Source organism: Dipodomys merriami, unplaced genomic scaffold (assembly GCF_024711535.1).
Source record: "Dipodomys merriami isolate MVZ:Mamm:240054 unplaced genomic scaffold, mDipMer1.0.p SCAF_179, whole genome shotgun sequence".
Classification (NCBI taxonomy): domain Eukaryota; kingdom Metazoa; phylum Chordata; class Mammalia; order Rodentia; family Heteromyidae; genus Dipodomys; species Dipodomys merriami.
Window position 1 is genome coordinate 57688 of NW_027203148.1, and position 24065 is coordinate 81752.

Genomic DNA, 24065 nt, shown 5'->3' on the forward strand with positions numbered 1-24065 from the left:
TTCCTATTAATGAAATACCATGGAAAAGGTTTTTACAAAAACTGTATGATAGCAAGAGGGATTTCTGACAAAGGCATTATAGTGGGTAAGGTGTGTAAAAGTTTCACAACTGGAACTGAATGCTGGAAAAAGAATAACTTCACAGGGAGGAGTAACTTACTGTTTTAGATGAGCCACGTTAAGATGGATCATTATGTAAGAAGAAATTTTTATTTAGTTCTAACTAGCAGATACTTATCTATTTATAAAAAAAATGAATACCATAATGAAAAATCCAAAAGAACTTTGATGATACATTTAATATTTTGGAGACAACAAATATTTTCAGTGATAGAGATAGTTCAATTAATTATGGAATTTATAAGCATTGGATTCCCCTGTAATCATTATAAGTGATGTTCTTAGAACAGTATGAAATTTCAAAGATGATATTGGTTAGAAAATATATGTATGATACAATGAGATGAAAAGTCAAAGTATAAAGTAGGCTCACACCTGTAATCATACCTACTCACAAGGGTGAGATTTGAGGATCATGGTTCAAAGTCAGCCCCTCGGGGAAAATCCATTTAACCACCAAAATGCCGGAAATGGAGATGTTAATAGCATTGAAGGACAAAAAGCAGAGAATAATGTGCAAGCCCTGAATTCAAACTCCAATTTTGGCAATAAACAAGTCAATAATCTTACAAATATATGTACCCAAATTGTAGGCAAATATATATAAATATATATATGCATATATATGCATATATGCAAGGCAGAGGGATATAACCGTGGTGTTTCAGTATTCACATTGTGGAGCTCTAGGATGGGAACTGCGCAAACATTTACTTAAAGGAAATCAAAAGTGACAATATGTTGGAAATGATCTGTACAACTTGGGCGGCTGGATTGGGAGAGCCAGGGAAAGAACAAGAAAAATGAGGGAGGGTGTAACAAGTTACACAAGAAATGTTATCACTGCCTTACTTATGTAACTGGAACCCCTCTGTACATAACCTGGAAAATAATATTAAAATTACAGAAAACAATGGTTTTATTTATGATGTTATATTTAAAAGTATATTTAAAAAATTATAATCATGTTTTAAATTTCTAATGCATTGTCCCACTCTACTGGATTATACTGGAATATAGGAAGAATTACTTAGACATGAGTCCATGAGCAAGGACACCAATAAAAATTCCACAAATAAATGTCAACATGAACCAAAGGGTCCTAACCATAATACCTTACTTCTACAGCAAATCACACAATCCCCCAAATCCAAATAACTTAATCATTTAAAGGCAAATGGTGAATCAACTTCTCCATTTGTAGAAATACATACTTGCAACAAGGATGGAAAAGGCACCGAGACCCAAAGTTAATGACACACAATTTTGAGGAAGATTCCACACATAAAAGAATGTGTCCCACCCATTTATTTATTTTTATTTTTTTATTGTGAAAATACTGTACAGAGGGGTTGCAATTACATGGGCAACATAATGAGTACATTTCTTATCAAGCATTGTAGCCTCCTCCTTTGTTTCCCCTCTAAATCTGGTTAAGCCAGTTATCTTTGTCATACTAATAAAAAAGCACAAAAAAAGCTAACTGTGAGATTCAAAACGATTTCCTGAGAACAGGTGTTCATTGTGACAGCACAACAACACCAGTGCGAATTACTTTGTCTCTCTTTCCTTGTCTTATTCCCACCTCATTCTTGAATTCTGAAGGTCAGACTCTGGGGAGCCAGTTCTCTTAGTTCCAGAAATTAATGAAAGGGTACAGTTGCTTGGAGATACAATTTCTTTACATAGCTCTTGGATTTTCATTCTTTATTAAACTTAGTGAGTACTAATGGGACTATAAAACATGAGAACGTCATAAGTTTTCTACTAATTTTTAAAATGTCTGCTGTAAGAAGAATCAAAATTAACGAAAGAAACAACTCAGACCAAGGGTATACCCTATTCCGTCCTGTAATGTTTTCAGAATGTCTACTTTGACTCCAAGTTCTTTGATAAATTTGGAGTTGATTGAATAATATTTTCCCATTTGTTAGTAAATGGAAAGACTTGGAAAAAAATTATATTAAGTGAAGTAAGCCAGGACCAAAGAAACATAGGTCCCATGGTTTCCCTTATTTGCAATAACTAGTATAAGTCTCAGACAAGCTGAAACGCTCAAATAAGTTGATGTTAGGTGAAATGAACCCAAAATAAGTATTCAAATACTTTTTGCTTTCATGCTATTGTTTGTGACATACGTATAAGATGATTTCTTTGTTGCTTTGTATGTTCCTTCCCCATGGTATAATCCCTATTTTCATGTATTTGATGTTGGTATAATCTGTGGAGGGGAAGGGAAAAAATGTTTAATAGGCAACAATAAGATGTACAAGTCGTTATGTCGAAAAACGACCTTTACAATTTTGGCGTGGGGGGGGCAAAGGGGCTGAGAGGGGGGAGATGAGAAAGGATCATAAGGGGAAACAAAGGAGGAGGCAGCAATGCTTGATAAGAAATGCACTCATTACCTTGCTCATAAATTTTAAACCCTCTGTACGGTATTTTCACAATAAAAAATGTAAAAAAAACCTCAGAAACCATATAAAGGTATTTGTGGTGTATTGATACCAGGAAAAATTAAAATGTCATTTGTAAATACCAAATGACATTTACAAAGCACAAACCATAATTCTTCTGTGAGCTAATGTGATGATTACACATTTATACTTTCCAACAAAATCACCATTGAGAATACCACAGCCAGTTCCAATCACAGAAGCAAAGCTGCAAAGAATTGCTAAAATTTTCATCTATTCATTCCTAGAATTGAGAGGATTGATTTTACTGACATTGACTGTTTGATCCTCTTTCTCCTCACAAATACTTGCGCCATGTAGAACAATTTATATCTATACCTTAACCTCATGGGTGCCTGGTCTTTCTGGTCTGATCTTCCATCTGAGTACCAACTATGGAGCATATGTAGTTTATGAACATGGACCATTCCTTAACAAGCAGAAACACACTCTAAAACAATTGTAACAAAAACATCTATGATAATGCAAATATTCTATATATGCGTTGTCTAACAGACTAGCCACTGGCTTTATGTGGCTACTGAATTTCAAATGTGAATAGTATCTGAGAAATTAATCCTTCCAATTTCAGTTAAATGAAATTTGAAATAATGACATTCATCTACTGTGTTAACTAGACAGCGTAGTAGAGTAGTTTTCAAATAAGGAAGTTGAAGTTCTCACAATAGTGGTGATAAAACATAATCCAAGTGAAGAAGGTTCAATTGGATACTAACTACATGCCTGTGAATTATCTGAGCTTTTCTGTCTTATAGAATTCAGTCATCACTCACCTAGTTTGACAGCTGGGAGCAAAGGGGTAGGAGATATAAACAAGCTACTTGGGATACTGACAATTGCTCCTTGAAGATGAGGGTTGTGCATGAATCTTTTCTATATTTTGTAGGCCGCAAAGTGTGTAGAATCCTCTAGGTAGAAAAATAATGTTTGTTTTCCTTATTTCAAAGAGTTGCTCTGTTTATCAAAATGGGAGAGAAGTCAGACTGAATTCTATAAATATACAAACAATATAGAGAAAATTTGCTACATTCTATTCGTTGATAGGCTCTGGAATGAACTTTGGTTCTTTGCACATACTCTGTAAATATTTACACAATAAAAAACAGAAATGTAATTCTTTACTACTGTTAAAATACATAGAATATCTTCTCTAAAATATATTCGGAGACCTATTTTTTCCTTAATTTCTTCCACATCTCCATTAAGAAATGGCTCTGTGAGAAAAGCTTCCAGATGTGTAAAATTTGAACTCCATCTATTTCTTTTGTTGAGTTGGATAGGATAGGATTGCAAACCCTATTTCATCTTAAGGCTTAGGGCTAGAAAAAGAATAAATATTCTCAACAAATTGTCATGCCTCATTTTTAAGGAGAGCTATGTATTTATTAGGAGAAATAGGTATCTGTCTTGGTAGCTAGGAACCTTCAAGAAACAAAAGAAAAAGAACAATTTTATTGCATTGTCAAGTATGTGCATATCTTCAAGTGAACACCAGCTGCTCTATATTCTGTAGTATATTTGCAAGAATATTTTTACAAGTTATTTCTAAGCTATTGTCATCCTCCAGAGTAAAGTTCATGGATGCATATTTCTCATTATATAGAGTGCAGTTGCTCAAAGTCAGAACCCATTTTTTGTGTAGGTTTCACATGGCTATCTTTGCTTCACTCAGTGGCACTGAGGCCTGGAAGATTCACTTCAAATATATAAATACACACACACACACACACACACACACACACACACACACAAATATCTCACTGGCTTTCACTATTGCTTTAAAAATTAAGTCTTTTTTGTCTCTAACCCAAGAGCATCATAAATCGTCTAGCATCCATGAAAATGATAAGTTCATTATTAACTTGCAAGTAGGTTATATCTCTAGCTTCACACAATTCTAAATACTCATATGAAGAAAAATATACATCTAGAGTTTGGGTGAGCTTTTATATTATGAAGCTCTCAATTTTCATCTTATTTGCATGAAATAGGCAGCAATGCTCAATAGGTAATGTACTCATTACCTTGCTCACGTAACTGAATCACCTTTACAGTATTCTTACAATCAAAAACAAACAAAAAGGAAAAAAAAGAAAGTGGATGTCATGTGTTTCCATTAGAACTAACTAAATTTAGTGGCTGTAATTTTCTACAGGTTTTAAGGACCTAATAAGTTGTGGATATGCTCCAAGACCTTTACTAAAAGCTGAGGGATAGAGATCCAAAAGTGGAAGTAGATAGGTGACCAGAGCATAATTATGTAGTTTTAGTTCACTGTTACAATAACAGGAGTGCAAATCAATATGATTTGTAGTTACAGGACCAGAAGACATATTGGAAACTGACATCAGGAAGGGTCATTAATTGTAGGAAAACAAATCAGGATGCACCAAAGGATGCAATCAACAGTGTCCAAAAAACAACACAGAATGGGATAAAGTCATTGCAAGCAAATATTTAACAAGTGGTTCACATAAAGAATATATAAAGAACATCATCCCAACAACAAAACACAACCTGATTTTACAATGTGCAAAGAACTCAGATGTTTCTCCAAAGAAGACAAAGTTTTAAAAAGCCCAAGAAGGTGTTTAACATCACTAATCACCAGGAAAGTGTAAGTCAAAATAATGAAGAAAATTACCACTTAATATGAATTAGGTAGGATAACTACAAGAAAATAAAGTAACAATGTTGACAATAGTGTGATAAAATTGAAACTTCTCTATGAGAAACAGTAGAGCATCTTTTCAATCAATTTAAAACAGGATTATTCATACCTGTCATCCTAACCACTCAGGACAGGAGGTTGAAATCCAAGGATCTCGGTTCAAAGCCAATCTGGGCAGAAAACTGGAAGTGGGTCTGTGGTTTAAATTGGTAAAACGCTACCCTTGAGGAAAAGTTCAGGGACAGTGACCCTGCTATGAGTTCAATGCATATGAAAGAAAATCCATAAAGAAAGAAAAGAGAATTGTCATATGATCCAATGACTCCATTTCTGGGCATATACTCCAAAGATCTAGAAACAAGGTCTGGAAGAGATCTTTGTACACTCACATTCATTTTGTACAATACTCAAAACATGAAGGCAATCCAAGTGGCCATCAACCAATGAATAACTAAAGCAAATGTGGTTTATACATACAGTGGTATATCATTTCAGCTTTAAAAAGAATTATGTTGTGACAGATGCTATATTATGGATGAATCCCTGGGACACTGTCCTAAGTGAAATAAACCAGTCATAAAAAGATCAAATATTACATGATTCTACTTATGTCAGTTACATAGAACAGTCAAATTGATAGAGAGGAAGCAAAATCGAATTTAATGCATATCTTGAAGCAGAGGAGGGTTGAAAATTGTTTTAATTAATATAGAATTTGAATCGTGAAGGATGAAAAGAGTGAGGACATTGATCTTATAAAATATTGTAAATGTACTTACTACGATTATGTTGTATTCTTAAAATGATTAAGATAATAAAACCTGGGAGAGGAGAAGGAGAATCAAGAAGGGTAAGTAAAATGAAGGTACATTGTATGCCTATGTGGATAAATATACCAAAATGAAATTGTGCTAATACACAGTTTAAAAAAGATAAAACTTTAATTGTTTGCATTTGACCACAATTATTGAAAAAAACAACTACAACAGTCTGCGAAACAATTTAAATTTCCAGCATTCAATAAACCTGGGTTCAAAACTATATCTCACTTATGTGTGGGAGGTTGTTTTATTAAACATGTTCTTATTATTATCTTTAAGTAGTTGTATAAACAAGTTCGCATTCTATAAAACAGTATATGAATACAAGGTGTCTGACAATATTATCACACATCCCTCCCAACCCAACCCTTCTGCCACTTTTAAAAAATTGAAATAAGTGATTACATAATATTCATATATTTCACAGTATTGTGGAATCATGATTCTTAAAGTCAGAAATATATTTTAACCATCACAAGGAAAATTATCATTATCATAGTCTATAAAGTTTGTGAATTCTATGAGCTTTGACAATACCAAGTACTTCTTCCATATTAGGTGATGTTTACATTTCTTGCCTTTTGCTTAGTGTAGACGATTCCCTCTTTCCCTCTTGTTCCTCCCTTCCTATCACTGTCTTTGTATTGTGTAGTTCTTTTCCTTTTATGACCAGTGGAGCTCATGAGCCTCTCTGTTGTGTGTTGTTCTGTTTCCCACTCATTGTGTTCCTCCTCCTGGCTTCTCTCCATTGAGTGCAGACTCTTTTCTAATGTAATGAGAGCACATTCAGAGAAACCACCCCTTTTGTAGAAAATAGATCGTCAATTTTCCGTAATTTGTATGTTATCATACATATTTTCAATATATAATAGCATTTTTAGCATATGAGATATATTTCTTCTTTTTCATATGCTTAAAAGTAGTTTCTAGTTGCACATAAAATGCATCAACTATTCCCTATAGAAAATAGTAAAACATTACACATGAGGTCTAGAGCCCTTGATGTACATAGAAAAAACATCTCAGGTGCCTACCATAATATGCACCATTCCCTTCCAAATCAATAGATTTAACTGAAGTCCAGGCTAAGTAAAATAGTGATAATATTTCACAACAGTGATAGTATTTAGATAATACATATAAAAATGTTATCTGATAGCATCTAGGATATTGCTTTAAGGACAGTCCACACATATTCTGTATTTCTTTATTTCCTTATTTCTGTTCCTTCACCTCACTTCTTGGAACTTGGAAGTGATTACTGGCAATTTAGGGGTCACTTTGGGCCAAGACAGTGAAGGCTATATCCTAATGCTGGAGTATGCCTGTATCTTCTTGGAATCTTCATGCCTGTACTGTCTTCCCCTGGAATTTTAACAGATAAGAAACTAAGGCATTACTAGTTACATTGTGATGATCATTTGAGTTCTCCTGACCTTAAGATACTTACATTGTGGATTGATTTGCACTCACAGAAAATACATAGTATTGCATACACACACACACACACACACACACACACACACACACACACACAATCCTTTAAGTAGTTGTACAAAGGGTCATCATTCAACAAGTCATTTAATAAATACAATGCAGCTTGATCGATATCACTTCTTGTATCAGTTTTCTTTCATTTATTCATTAAAATGTCATTACCAGTTATATACTGAACATACTGTTCCGCTACTAAGAACTTGCTTCAGCTGGAGTTTAGATTCCTAAGTACCTGCTTTCAGATGGACAAATATGGTCTTCGCCCTGAATGCAGCTCAGAATGTACCTTCACGAGAAATTACTTCCCACAACAAAATATAGGTCTCTGAAGATAATACGAGCACTCGGGGAATGGGGACTCCTACTTCAACTGACTTTAGAAATACAGTACAGTTATTTCTCTGCCTTAGATTTGCTAAAGGTACCATGTTGGCTCAAAGCAGAACTGAATTTGCCCTCTGTAAGTAGAAATCAAATTGCATTCAAGGTAAGTGTGCAAGTTTAACTCAATGGGCTTTGCTGCTTTAAACAGCAATTTAGACATCCAATCTCTTTGTCAGCATAGTGTTTCACGGGACCCCATAAAGTACAGTGCCCTGTGAGTAACAAATGGAGATGTGCTACTCAGAGGGAGTTAAACCTCTTCAGTTGGGTAGTTATGGATAAAATGTGATGATTGGAACTGGTTCCAACATGGCAGGCATGAATGACACAGCAAAAAATACACAACTTTTTCCCATCAATCTTTAGGTGCTAACACATGCGCTGTTACTGACTATGGTCTGGGGAGTGTCCCTCTACCTCCCATCCAATCAACAGTGTTTTCTGCACTTGTGCTCTGAGTTGGGGTATCCAATAAGGAAAATTCCACAGTCATGATTTATGCTCTAATACTGGGAAACAAATTATGAGACTCAATGTAGCACAAGCCCATCCATTGACCAATCAATCCAGGAACATGCCCTCAGGGGCAGAGACAAAGTGTTCTACATATACCTGAGGGATGTGGTTCCTTTCTGACCAGCTCTTGTTCCCACTTTTCGCTAAGGAGTCTGTCTCACTGCTCTGTTTTCATTTTGATGAAGAATCTGTTTCATTGCTTTGTTATTGCTATGAAGGAAACGTGCTTTAAAAACATTTCTGATCTTGAATTCTTAAAAGAAAACATACCTGAGACATAGACAATACTGCTGTTCTGAAGATGCTGGGGAGAGGGAAGCCTTGGCGTTCAGCTTTGAGACTTGATTTAGAATTCGATAATTTAGGTGCTGTGGTTTCAAATTAATCTGAACCACGCTAATGACTGTATTTTCTCGTCTTCTTACTAGAATCGCTAAAGGAATTAGAAATGAGATGTATGAGACATTATGTCAAAAAAAAGAACTTTACAAATGTGGCTCAGGAGGAAGTGTGGTGGTGGGAGGAGGGAGATGGGAAGGGACGGTAAGGGGAAGCAAAAGAGGGGCAAAAAAAAAAAAGAATTAGGAAAAACAAAACAAAAACCACAAGAACCCAGTACTAGTCTAGCAAAGGGTCAAGAAATTATCAGCTTTCCTTTTGTTCATGCATGAAGCTAACAATGAAAATTTAATGTAGCCAACTAGCATCAATTAAGGTATTAAATTCTGTAGAATGTGGTTTCTTCTCTTATACTTATTCCGAGAGGATATGCTTTCTTCACTAACTAGATCTTGTTCACTGACTTTTGCTTTGTTAAAAACTGTTTAAGTCTTTAAAAGGGAATTGAAGACTGCCAGGCAGGAGGGATTTAGTGTAAGATGTGGGAAGTGTTCGCATACTATGCATCTAGAGGGCTAGAAAACAGGTTGATCTGCTCACTGCCTCAAGCAATTCATAAAGTGTCTTGCATTTTCTAAAACCTAAATCCAAAGTTTCACCTTCTCCTTCCCACCAAGAATTCTCCCTCAGGCCTCTTCCTACCATAGTGTCTTGGCATCTTATAACTGCTTTGCCTCAGAAATGTGGCATCAGAAGTGTGCCCTGTGGTCAGGCAAGCAGCTGGGATCTGGCTGATTCATCTATGGCTCTGTAAATGCTGCAGCCTAATCTGTGCCCTGTGCTCAGGGTTCAATATGTGTGATTAAGTCCATAGCTAGGTGCCTCTAGAGAGAGTAGGCTTTCCTCTTTCTATTAGCGGTAGGAGCAAAAGTACCAGACAGGTTCTTTATAATGAACCAGCCACACACAGCTGTTGGTTTCATTACAACTTGTTGAGGTGAGTTAGCCTAAGGGAGCCAAGGCAATATGTGAATAAGGTGTTTTCAGCTGGAAGCTCATAAGCCTCTGTTCCAAAGAGGAAGCTGCTGATAATAAATTCTGTCTGGGAATGGACTGTGTAGGAGTTAGAATCTTTTTCTCTGCAAGTGATTGCTTGAGAGAGAGCATTAACTAAGCATAGCCATCATCTTATAAAAAGCTATTTTAACTAAAGTATATCCTGTAACTAAAAACTTTCTAGGTACATAGTTTAACACATAGGCATAGTTTAACTCATAGAACACAAGCTTAGAAAGACTTTTCTAACTATTTCTGGCCTGGTTGTCTTGGTTTAGTGAATTTCTCTGAAACTGCTATTCCCTTTCAAACTAGCCAGCTGAGCTTCCAAAGAGCCAATTGAGCAAGATTGTGAACACAAGTTCTGATCAATACCAGAAGTAGAAACTCATTAAGGGTAAAACATACATCCTACTCAGACTTCCTACTCAGAGTGGTTGCTTAATTGGCTTCCTGCCATTAACATGTCCTTTAACAGAACTAAACTTTGCTGTGCTAAGTTCCTTTCAACTTAGTGGTCTTTCTTGGGGTATTGGCTTAGGCTATGGGAGTATTCCCAATATCTGGAATATTGTCCAGGATCCTTGTTATACAAGGGGGATGGGGGAAGCCCTTCAGGAGGAGACACAACTGCCTTGTTGACATAGCTCAAGGTTGGGTTAAACAGCACTCATTGTGGTTAATGATGGAAAGTGTATCAGCAATATCAGGAAAGGGCCCAAGGAACACTCCAATAAAAAGTAACCTCATGAATTGGCCATGAGTGGAAAAATTGGACTAGAGCTTATTACCTTGTTGGTTTGGAAATTTCATGGGCTGAGTGAGCCTTAGGCACAAGGAGAACTTCAGTCTTGATGTTTATTTTCATTCTCTGGCCCAAGAATAAAAATCTGAGAATTGGAGGAAGTCATCTTTGAGAAATCTCCAGTAAAGGGAGAATTGAATATGAGAGGGGTGCACAAGAAACTTACAATAGGGAGGATTAACTGCACCAAAAACTGAAATCACAAGAGACCTGCTAAAATGGAGAAAAAGAATTATAGCCCTAAGGAGCCAAAGAAAAATGATCCAGGGACCTACTTCTGATAATCCACTGGGAGAATGGTGAAAAAGATCTGAGAACACTATTAAATAATGGATGATTTTTGTTATTGAGCTCCATAATGTGCACTTGTCCAAAAAATATGTTATGCATATGTACTTGCAAGTGTGTGTTTTAAATCTTATATCCTGAAAGGGGAACTCAAAAAAGTCCTACTCATTAAAGAACTTCAGCTGCCCACTTTGACTCTGAAGCCTGGATTGTTCCTCTAGCTGATCCAAGGGTGTATGGTATTGGAACCTGTTTCTGAAGCAGACTCTCTGGGTAAACTTAAAATTCAAATTCAAATCTGGGTGCCAGTGGCATACACCTACATTCCTAGCTACTCAGGATCTGAGGATTGTGGTTCAAATCCAGCCAGAGCAGGAAAGTCCTTGATAGTCTTATCTCCAATTAACCACCAGAAAGCTGAAATTGGCGCTAGGCTCAAGTAGTAAGGCTTTCTTTCACCTTGAGCTGAAGAGCTCAGGGACAGCACCCAGTCCCAGATTTCAAGTCCTATGACCAACAAAAAACAATGCTTGGGTGAAATGGATTAAATATTCTGCCCACCATTACAGTTAAGATTGTGTGGGACAGAAACCAGAAAAACAAGTGGTCCACTTTCCACTGTGATGAACCTCAGACCCCCAAGGCATGGAATGCATTATCTGTCGGTCAAACACAGCCTGGGGAAACTTGTAAGTCTGTGCTGTTGCTGTTCACAAAAGTAAGGATCTGAGACAAAAACCCTATCTTCCCAAGGCCAACAATACCTCTTGCCTTTCTATGTAGGGGGACAACTGGCATTTGTGGGAAACTTATCAAGATGCAGTGGAGGCCGAATCTGTGAAGAGATGAGTAGTAAGCACTAAGCATAGCCAGAGGAAATGTCCAATGGTATTGTGGAAGACCAGTGTTGATGATGTTCCTGGCCAACTAGAGTAATACCTGTGCTTTGGTTCAATTGGCCTTCCCTTTCACCATAACACTTCATCCACCTGTCCATTCTCAAACATTTTATATTAGTTAGGAGAGACCCCTTCCCTAGAAGGTCATTCATATTTCATATTTAAAAGGTACTATTCAGGATCCTCCCAAAATTTCCAAAAAGTTAAAAGCCAGAACTGAGATAGCAGCTTATGAATCAGTTTTATTCTGATAATTAGTATAAATAAAATATAGTTTGGGGGCTGAGAATATGGCTTCGTTTTTAAATTGTTTGCCTCACATGTATAAAGCCCTGGGTTTTATTCCTCAGCACCACATAAACAGAATAGGGTGGAAGTGGCACTGTGGCTCAACTGTAGAGTGCTAGCCTTGAGTAAAAGAAGCTCCGGGAGCTCCAGGATTGACAAAAATAAAATGTAAAGTAGAATAAGATCAACAGAAGTTTGTTAATTATACCTAAATATTTTTTATGATTTTTATTGTGAAAATACTGTACAGAGGAGTTACAATTACATGGGCAAGATAATGAGTACATTTCTTATCAACCATTGTTGCTTCCTCCTTCGTTTCCCCTTCCTATCCCTTCTCATCTTCCCCCACGTCAGCCCCCATAGTGCCCCCTTTCACCCCTCCCCCCACCAAAGTTGTAAAGTTTGTTTTCGACATAACGACTTGTACATCTCATTGGTGCAATGGGTCCACCTGTATCCCTATTTAAACGATTTTGTTGCCTTACCCTCCACAAATTATAACAACATCAAATACAGTGAAAGCACGGGTTATATCATGGGGGAGGGACATACAAAGCAACAAAGAAATCATATTATAAATATGTTAGAAACAATCACCTGAATGAAAAAAAACATTTGAATCCTTATTTTGGGGTTCATTTCGCCTAACATCAACTTATTTGACCCTTTTGTTTGTCTCAGACATATATTAGTTATTGCAAATAAGGGAAACCATGGGGGCTATGGTTCTTTGGGACTGACTCACTTCACTTAAAAGATTTTTTTAAATCCATAAACTAAATGCTCTAGTAGGGTTGGAAAATTAATTTTAGAAACATTATCTGAAAAAAAATCAGATGAAGGACTGAGAAGGTGGCTCAGCGTTAGAGTGCTTGCCTTGCATGCATGAGTCCCTGGGTTCGATTCCTCTGCAGCATGTATGCAGAAAAAGCCAGAATTGGTGCTGTGGCTCATGTGGTAGAGTGCTATCCTTGAGTTGAAGAGATGAGGAACACTGTCCAGGCCCAGATTTCAGGCCTCACAACTCCCAAAACAAAGAAAAAAGAAAAAGAAAAAAACAAGGGCAAGTGTGACTCATGCCTCTAATCCTAGCTACTCAGGAGGCTAAGATCTGAGGATGGAAGTTCAAAGCTAGGCCAGGCAGGTAAAGTCCATGAGACTCTTACTGCCAATAAACCAATCAGAAAACCAGAAATGTGGCTCTGGCTCAAGTGATAGAGCACTCTCTTTGAGCTGAAAGCTGTGGGACAGCACTCACGCTTAGAGTTCAGCCCCAAGACCAACCAAAAAAAATGCAAGGTATTCCTAAAGGGTTTCCTACCAAGAGGGACAGAGGGTTTCCTACTAAGTGGGAGGGAGTTTTGGGGGTTTCTGTCTAGCAGAAATGCAAGTTTCCCTTCTAGTGGGGAGGGGGATTGCCTTCTAGTAAGGAGGGTGTTAATGATCAAATTGGTCAAAAACATTATCCAGTCTCATAATGTCCAGATATGTGTTTAATATTTGTCAGGTATTGACTTGTGAAAACATCCGGCTTGGGCAACTCCAGTGTTAATGCCCTAAAAGTGAACTTGCTTAGTTCCAGGGCCTCAATGGACCCTCAAGTTAATCCTACGGTATGATTGCAACTTCAGTCATGGAGTAGACACTCTATGTATGCCTTCCAATTTTGAGTCTACCCAGATTGAAATTGTTACTGGATAAGCGAGGTAAATACCGTGATCATTCTGTCCACATACTGAGTACTGCTATGACTATGTGGAAGGGAGGCCACACAAGAGGTCCTCTTTGTGCTGTCATGGAGCTCAGACCCCATGGGCATGAAATTCATGATTGGTCAGCAAAATGTGATTTGAGACAACTTGGAATACGCTGTTGCTCTTCTCAAAAGCAAAAGTCTTTTTCAAAAACCCCTGAAACTGACTGCCTCCATTCTTTCAAGGTCAGTCTATACCTCGGGAAAATTTGACATTTCTGGAAAACTTACCTGGATGTAGTGAAGGCCAACCCTTTGAGATGAGCAGTAAGTACTAAGCATAGACAAGGTAATGTATGGTGGCATTGAAGAAGACCACTATTGGAGATGTTACTGGCCAACTGTAGTGGAATCTATGCTTTGGTTCAGTTGGCCAACCCACACTTGAGCATTCTCAAACACCTTACATTAAGTAAGGAGAGACTTCATAATTAGGGGGTCATTCAAACTTTATATTTACAACTATGCTATTTAGGGGCCCCTGAAAATCTCCCAAAGAGCTTAAAGCTAGAAACCAGAAACAGCAATTCAAATTAGTTGTATTCTGTTAATCTCCACGATGTATGTTCTCCACAATCGAATTATTCCAATATGTGCTTTTATTCATCTTCAGGGTTTGTTAATTGGAAATGCCACCAAGGAAAAATAAGTAGGAGCCACTGGTAGGATTATATTGGAAAAAATTGGTCTAAATAAAATACTTGACCAGATAAGATGAAGATAAGTGAAATGAACCTCAAGATAGGGATACAAGTGATTTTTTTCTTACTTCCTCTTGTTTCTAACATATTATAATGTTCCATATGATTTTTGTTTCTTTGTATCCCCCACCCCACGGTATAAGCCCTGTTTCCACTGTGTTTGAGGTTGGTGCCCTACATCTTGTATATACAGTTCTCTAATTTGGGGAGGGAAAGGGGAAAAAACAAAATGCTTAAATAGGGATAGAGTTTGACCCATTCCAACAATGAGATGCACAAGACAGTATTGAAAAACAAACTTTACAATTTAGGCAGGGGTGGGAGGGAGTGTTTAGTGTAGTTGTGGAGCTGGAAGGTTAAGGATGGTACAGGCAAAACAAAGGACGTTGAAACAATGCTTCATTGGAAAAGTACACTTTACCTTGCTCATGTAAATAACCCCTCTGTACAGTATTTTTACAAAAAAACCTGTTAAAAATAATAAATATACTTGAAAGGGAATCTGTGTGGTGGTTGGAGGCCAGTGCTACAGAACATCTTACAAATATTGAATTCTGGCAAACAAGTTACCAAAAAAACTGAGATGAAGCTGAGTGTAATCCTAGATGCTCAGGTAGCTGAGTTCTGAGGAGCTGTGTTTGAAGCCAAACAAAGCAGGAAATATGAGACTTTATTTCCAATTACCTTGCAAAAAGATACTACTGGAGTTGTGACTAAAATGGTAGCCTTGAGAAAAAATGCTTTGGGACAATGCTCAGAGCATGAGACCAAACACAAGACCAGCCCACAGTCAGTTAAAAAAAAAAAAGTTTGTGTGTCTCTGTGTTGTGGCAGACCTGTTACTAGTTTCATGATGGAACAAACATTTTAAAAATGAGTCATGGTGTCAATATTTACCTCTTTATTAATTGTTTTCAGAATAATGTGTGGATGTGTGCTTTATCTCTTGTTTAAGTTTTGTTGTGATTGAAAAACTGCCTTAACCAAACACTAACCAAACACTTTTTTAACTGAAAATATCATATTTGATACTGCTGAACAGGAAAGTTAGTGCTTTCTAGTTCAGAAGAAAAGAAAGTAAAATCACATAGGATAATTGTAGAAGTTAAATCATGAAGTGCTTTACTAATATAAGCACTGCCCTAGTAAAGATAGTCGCAACCTTATCAATGCTTCTCTAGAAGTGCTAGAGGCAAGAGACATGGAACTATTCGTAGAACACCAGCTTGGTAAAAGTTGGTTTTTTTTTTTTTTTTTTTTACTATGGACAGGTTTTCTGGATTTGGTTGATTATTAAAGCTTTTGACTAGTTTGAAGGGGGTCAAAAGTTTGAGCCATCATGAAAGATGATCTCAAATTTCAAATTCGTGGGAACCAGTGGTGGGCTGCGTATCCAGTGTGCTTTTTCAACTTGGGCATGCGAAAGACAGGATGCCTTCTGCAGGAGTAAATTTTGCCTTGCTAAGTTGGTGTTCGTAGGATACATTAATTTCCCCCGGTATTTCCAACACAGATCTTCCATGCCATTCATGAAGGATCCTAGGAGCCCTCCAGAGGAGAGACATCCAATTGCCCTGTTAAGCCAACCTCCAGGATGGGCTAAACCTGCCAACCTTTGTTGCTGACAATGGACCTAAGATGTAGAGTTAATCCACAACATCAGGAAGAGGCCCAAACATGTACCCTCAGAGCAAGCAATCTAATGCATTGGCCATAGTAGAAAAAAATGAAACTATTAATATTGCTTTGGTAGTTGTGTGTTTGCAGGGACTGTGTATGAGAGAAGTGTCTTAGATTCAAGATCTTCAATCCTTTGTTTCTAAGAGTCTTGATCTACAACTTCATTTGTCCAGCTGAGAAGAATGAAAAGTTGGAGATGGAGTCAGCTCTGAGAAAATTCTCTAGTAAGGGAGTTGAGAAAAGCAGTGAATAAGAAACTCAGTCTGAAGGGCAAAGCGCACCAAAAATTCTTATTCCCATTACAGCATGTCTCTGTGAATTAAGAATTCTAAACCTAAGAATTCTAAACCTAGGAAGCCCAAGAAAATTGAAGCTAAGTATGCTCCATCAGACATTCTTAATATTCTCGTCTTTTAGGGAGAATGTGGAGAAAGATATGAAAATATGCGTTGAGCCTGATTTTTATTTTTGTGCTCTAATTTTAATGTGCATTTGGTAAACTAAATCCTCTATATGCCTGTTTCTGTGTAAATATCTTCAGAAGGATCTGTTACAGACATTCAGTAATTAACCGACTTAGTAGCAAAAGGCTCTTGAAATTTGGTTATTTACAATGTTCCAGCTCTAAAAAGTTCTTTTTATGACTATTGATAAAAAAAATTCATATAGGATTATTTTTTCCTGAATATTTTATTTAAAAGGATGTTATTTAAGTTTGAAGGTTTTAAAGACCAGCAAATAGGGGAAACATAGGAATGATGAGTACATGCTTTTGGAATAGTTATGTAATAATAGTTATGTAATAAACAATCTTTTTTAAAATTTAATTTTATTTTATTTGAGAAGATACTGTACAGAGGGGTTACAATTACATTGGCAGGATAATGCATACATTTCTTACCAAGCATTGCAGCCTCCTCCTTTGTTTACCCTTCACCTCCCTTCCCAGCCTCATCCCTCCCCCCCACCCAAAAGAAGTATGGAGGTTCCTCAAAAGACTTCACATAGATCTCCCCTATGATCCAGCAATCCCACTTTTGGGCATTTACCCAAATGTATACAAACAAGACCACACTAAAGCTACCAGCACAACTATGTTTATTGCAGCATTATTTACCATAGCTAAGATATGGAACCAACCCAGATGCCCCTCAGTAGATGAATGGATCAAGAAAATGTGGTATATATAAACAATCTTATATAAAAAATATAAGATTGTTTCAAGGGCTGGGAAATTAGCTCAGTGGTAGTGTTTGTCATGCATACATAAGGTCCTGGGTGCGATTCCTCAACACCACATGAGCAGAAAAAGCAGAAATGGTGTTGTGGCTCAAGTGGTAGAGCACTAATCTTGAGCTGAAGGGCTGAGGGGTAGTGACCAGGCCCAGAATTCAGGCCCCACGACTGAAAAAAAAACTGTTTCAAACAGCCTTGGGTGAGGAATGTGGGTGGTGGGAGGGATGGTTTACCATCTAAGCAATTGTGTAAAGCCAACAAAAATTTTTATGGGAGGGCTGATGTCATATTTTATCAAGCATGACTGTCAAACTTAGAGAGCGAGAAAAGTTCAGCCTGGACATGTGAGAACCTTCCTTTTGATAAAGATAAACTCTCTGTTTATACCCTGGATCTTCCAGGGTAATTGAAGAGGTGAGAACCACATGACCTCAGTTGAGCCAGTCCCACTACTTAATCAGTGAGCTCAAAACCACCAACTATTATGAGCAATGTTTGGTCATTAAAGGACAAATACAATCCAAAAGCAACTTTATTATTTAAGTCCTAGAAAGATGCCTGGTATTGCAGAGGACTAGTGTTGAAGACATTACTGGCCAACTGGGTTGGAAACTGCACTTTGTTTCAATGTACACCCATTGCATTCAAGCTGTTTGGACTGGCCAGGTTAATAAAATCCTAACACTAGGTAAGGAGAAAGATCTTATCCCCAGAGGGTTTCCAACACTCATATTTACATAGATGCTATTGGGGTCTCCCAAAGAGTTCCTAATCAAAACCTGCTATTTGATTTCTAGCTTTAAATTGGTAATACCTATAAAATGTAGGTTTTGTTACACATAAATAGATTGGACTCGATTTCTTATCACCAGGGCCTTATAATTATACACAATCAAGGCAATAACAGAACAACTAAATGCCACTAGTAGGATGGCATGGAAAGGATAGATCTAGGTATACTAGCTGGAAAGGGAATTGTGTCTGTGGTGATAAGAAACCAATATTGCACAAAGGTCTTACAAAGATTGAAGACTGGCAATAGGTAAAACATTTACTAGCTTGTTGATTAATACTTTGAAAGACAAAGGAATGCTGCAGTCCATATTTGCCTCTAGTACTTGTTTTCATAGTAATGCCTGTGTTTGTTTTGTAAACTGCCCTCATTCATACAGCAACCAACACCCATTTCTTAAATATTCTCCCTTTGGATACTGCTGAATCGGAATGTCTATTAAAGCTGACTAGGTTTGAAGAAAAGTTAAAAGAAGGGAGAACTGTAGGAGTTAGAATCTGCCAAAGTGCTTGACATATTCACTGCCTTTTAAAGGATAGCTGCTCTCTTACCAGAAGTTAAGATTGCTTTTCTGACAAACGTTGGCCAGATGTACTGGTTTTGTCTAGTTTGAAAGTTTGAGCAAGAAAGATTATGATCCCGAGGTTGTGATCAGTGAGAACCAATGGTTGACTGCCTACTCAACATGCTTGTTTGGGTTCCAGCCAGTAGCACTTTCTTCTCCAGAAGTAAATTATGCCTTGCTGGGTATCTTTCGAGTTGGGATATGAGATGTCATATAGGAGAAAACACCAAGATATTTCCAACAACTGCTCTGGTGCACTTAACTCCTTATTTGGGATAGCTTTGGAAAAGCACAAGCTAATACTATACAAAGTGTACTTTTAAAATAGAATTTGTTCACTCTTCCCATTCTTTATGGCCACTCTCACACTTTTTTTTAATTTTATTTTATTTGTGAACATACTATACAGTGGAGTTACAATTACATGGGCAAGATAATGCATACATTTCTTACCAAGCATTGCAGCCTTCTCCTTTGTTTACCATCCACCTCCCTTCCCAGCCTCCCCCCTCCCTCCCCGCCCACCGACATTGTAAAGCTCCTTTTTGCCATTACAATTTGTATTTCTCATTGTTGCAACAGGTCCATCTGAATCCTTAAATGACTTGTTTTTCCCCATCTCCTCCATAAGTTATACTGACATCAAATATATTGAAAGCGAGGGTTATACTGTGGGGGAGGGACATAAAAAGCAACAAAGAAATAAACTTATAAATGTGTTAGAAACACATGCATGAAAGAAAAAAAACATTAAAATACCTACCTAAGGATTCATTTTCCTAACATCACAATATCTGACTTTTTCCGCTTGACTCATACATATACTAGATATTGTAAATAAGGGAAACCATGGGACCTGTGTTTCTTTGTGTCTGGCTTCCTTCACTTAATATAATTTTTTCCAAGTTTTTCCATTTCCAAACAAATGCGGCAATGTCATTCTTTCGGATGGAGACATAGAATTCCATTGTGTATATATACCACATTTTCTTGATCCATTCATCTACAGAAGGGCATCTGGGTTGGTTCCATATCTTAGCTATGGTAAATAATGCTGCAATAAACATAGTTGTGCTGGTAGCTTTAGTGTGGTCTTGTTTGTAAACATTTGAGTAAATGCCCAAAAGTGGGATTGCTGGGTCGTAGGGGAATTCTATGTGGAGTCTTTTGAGGAACCTCCATACTGCTTTCCAAAGTGGTTGAACAAGTTTACATTCCCACCAACAATGAAGTAAGGTTCCCTTCTGTCCACATCCCCTTCAGCAACTGTTGTTGTTAGAGTTCTTGATTTTTGCCATTCTAACTGGAGTGAGGTGATATCTCAATGTTGCTTTGATTTGCATTTCTTTTATGGCTAGGGAGGTTCAGCATTTCTTCAGGTGTCTATTGGCCATTCTTCTTTCTTCTTCAGAGAAGTTTCTCTTTAAATATTTAGCCCACTTATTTATTAGGCAGTTGTTTCTTTGAGGATTTGTTGTTGGGGGATTAAATTTTTGAGTTCCAAGTATATTTTAGATATGAGACCCTTGTCGGTTGTATGGCTAGTAAAGATCTTCTCCCAATCTGTGGGCTTTCTATTGATCTTGCTAGCTATGTCGTTTGCCATGCAGAAGCTCTGCAACGTTATGCAATCCCATTTGTCCAGCCTTTCTTTGATTTGTTGTGTTTCCGGTCTCTATTCAGAAAATTTGGGCCTGAGCCAAGGAGACCTAGGGTTTCTCCTATTCCATCCTGTAATGTTTTCAGAGTGTCTGTTTTGACTTCGAGGCCTTTGATCCATTTGGAGTTGATTCTGGTGCAGGGTGATATATAAGGATCTAGCTTAAATTTTCTACATGTAGTTAACCAATTTTGCCAGCACCATTTACTGAAGAGGCTGTCTTCCTTCCATTCTATTGTTTTAGGTCCCTTATCGAAGATTAGATGGCGCTAGGTCTGTAGGTTCATTTCTGGGATTTCAATTCTATTCCATTGTTCCTGAGGTCTGTTCTTATGCCAATACCAAGCTGTTTTGATTACTATGGTTTTATAGTAGAGTTTGAAATTTGGTATTGGTATTCCTCTAGCAGTGTGCTTTCTGTTGAGGAGCGTTTTTGCTATTCGGGGTCCTTTGTTGTTCCATATGAATTTTTGGATTACCTCTTCTATTTCCTTGAAGAATGAGGTTGGAATATTGATAGATATCATATTAAATTATTTGTAGATAGCCTTGGGAAGTATTGCCATTTTCACGATGTTAATCTTTCCAATCCAGGAGCATGGGAGGTTTTGCCATTTTTTAAGTTCTGAGTTGATTTTCTTTTACAAGATTTTAAAGTTTTCATCATAGAGGTCCTTCACTTCTTTGGTTAAGTTAATTCCTAACTATTTTATTTTTTGTGGGGCTATTACAAATGGAGTTGCTTTCCTAATTTCAGCCACTCTTTCCTCATTGTTGGCATACAGAAAATCCATTGATTTTGGGGGGTTAATTTTATAACCTGCTACTTTGCCAAAGTTTTGAATCAGCTTGAGTAATTTGGGAGTGGAGTCTATGGGATTCTTTAAATATAAGATCATGTCATCTGCAAAGAGGGAGAGTTTTATTTCTTCTTTCCCTATTTGGATCCCCTTTATGTCTGCATCTTTTCTTATTGCTGTAACTAGATATTCTAATACTAGTTTGAAGAGAAGTGGAGAGAGTGGGCATCCTTGTCTTGTTCTTGAGTTCACAGGAAATGGCTTTAGTTTTTCACCATTAAGTATAATACTGGCTGTAGGTTTGTCATATACAGCCTTTATTGTATTGAGGAATGTTCCATGGATTCCTAATTTTTCCAAAACCTTCATCATAAAGGGGTGTTGGATCTTGTCGAATGCTTCTTCTGCATCTATTGAGATAACCATGTGGTTCTTATTCTTGCTCCTGTTGATGTGATGAATAATATTAATTGATTTGCATATATTAAACCAGCTTTTCATCCCTGAAATGAATCCTGTTTGATCGTGGTGTATGATTTTTTGGATGAATTCTTGAAATCTATTCGCCAAAATTTTGTTGAGAAGTTTTGCATCAATGTTCATCAAAGAATGGGTCTATAGTTCTCTTTCTTTGATGAGTCCCTGCCTGGTTTTTGGATGAGCGTTATGATGGCTTCATAGAATGTGTTACGTAGTGAACTTTCTCTTTCAATTTCATTAAAGAGTTGGAGGAGTATTGGTGTAAGCTCTGCTTTGAAGGCCTTGTAGAATTCCGCTGTAAAACCATCTGGTCCTGGACTTTTCTTAGCTGGGAGGTCTCTTTCTTATTGCTGTTTCTATTTCAATGCTTGATATGGGCCTGTTAAGCTGGTTTAACTCATCTTGGTTTAGTTTTGGCATGTCAATATTTGCTAGGAAAAGGTCCATTTCTGTCAAATTCTCAAAGTTATTAGCATAAAGTTTTGAGAAGTATTCCCTTATAATGTTCTGAATCTTGGTTGTTTCCGTGGTGATGTTTCCATTCTCATCTCTGAGTTTATTAATTTGGGTGTGTTCTCTTCTTTTTCTGATAAGATTTGCTAAGGGTCTGTCCATTTTGTTGAGTTTTTCGAAGAACCAACTCTTTGTTTTGTTGATTCTTTCTATAGTTTTTTTGGATTCTAATTCATTTAATTCTGATTTAATTTTAATTATTTCTTTCTGTCTACTGGATTGGGGTTTATCTTGCTGCTCTTTTGCAAGGAGGATTCACTGTGTCCTTAAATTTTCAGTTTCAGATCTCTCCAATTTTTTGATGCAGGAGCTCAGAGATATTAACTTGCCTGTGAGTACTGCCTTTGCTGTGTCCTAGAGGAGGTGGTAATTTGTGTGTTCATTTTTGTTGAATAGCATGAACATTTGAATTTCCTTTCTAATCTCTTCCATGACCCAATCATGATTCAGCATTGTGTTGTTCAGCCTCCATGTGATACCGGAATTTCTTTGGTGGCTTTTGGTGTTGAGTTCTAATTTTATTCCCTTGTGGTCCGAGAGAATGCAAGGTATAAATTCAATGTTTCTGAACTTAGACAAGTTTGCTTTGTGGCCTAAAATGTTGTCTATTTTAGAAAATGTTAAATGTGCTGCTGAGAAAATGTGTATTCTGATGTTGTTGGGTGAAATATTCGGTAGATGTCTGTTAAGTCTAGTTCATCTATGCAGCTGTTTAGATCTGCGGTTTCTCTGTTGAGTTTTTGCCGAGTTCATCTATCTACTTGGGTGAGTGGTGTGTTAAAATCCCCAACAATAATGTCTTTGGATCTATATTGGATTTGAGGGAACGTAGTGTTTCTTTGATAAATTTGGGTGCTCCATTGTTTGGCGAATAGATATTTAGAATTTTAATATCCTCCTGAAGGAGAGATCCTTTAATTAGTATGTAGCGACCTTCTTTATGTCTTCTCACAAATTTGAATTTGAAGTATATTTTATCTGATATTAGGATTGCAACTCCCGCCTGTTTATGAGAGCAGTTTGCTTGGTAGATTTTGTTCCAGCCTTTAATATTGAAAATCTCTTTGTTTTTACGGGCAAGATGAGACTCCTGAAGGCAGCAGATAGAAAGGTCTTGTTTTTTAATCCAACTATACAGTCTATGTCACTTAATTGGGGAGTTCACTCCGTTAACGTTAAGAGATAAGACTGAGAGGTATTAGGGAGTTCCTGCCATGTTATCCACCTTCTTGGGGGCTGCGAAAACTGGGTTCTTCTTTTGGTTCTTGGGTTCTCAGTTTGGGTGCGGTTTCTTGGCCTTTGTTGTGGTCTTGTTGGTTTTCTATGTGTGGGACATCTTTAAGAATCTTTTGTAGGACTGGGTTAGATGGAGATGTATTGTTTCAATTTTTCTTTGCTATGGAAGGTTTTTATTTGGCCTTCAGTTATGAAGGAGAGTTTAGCTGGTTACAGTATTCTTGGTTGATAGTTGTTTGTTTGTAGGTCGTGGCATACATCATTCCAGCCTCTTCTTGCTTTGATTGTCTCTGCTGAGAAATCTGAGGTGATTCTAATTGGTTTCCCTTTGTAGGTGATTAACCTTTTCTCCCTGACAGCTTTAAGGATCTTTTCCTTGGTCTGAGTTGATCCTGTGTGGATTATAATGTGATGGTGGGATGTCCTATTCTGGTCTGGTCTATTTGGGGTTCTAAAAGCTTCTTGTATCTGAATAGGCCTATCT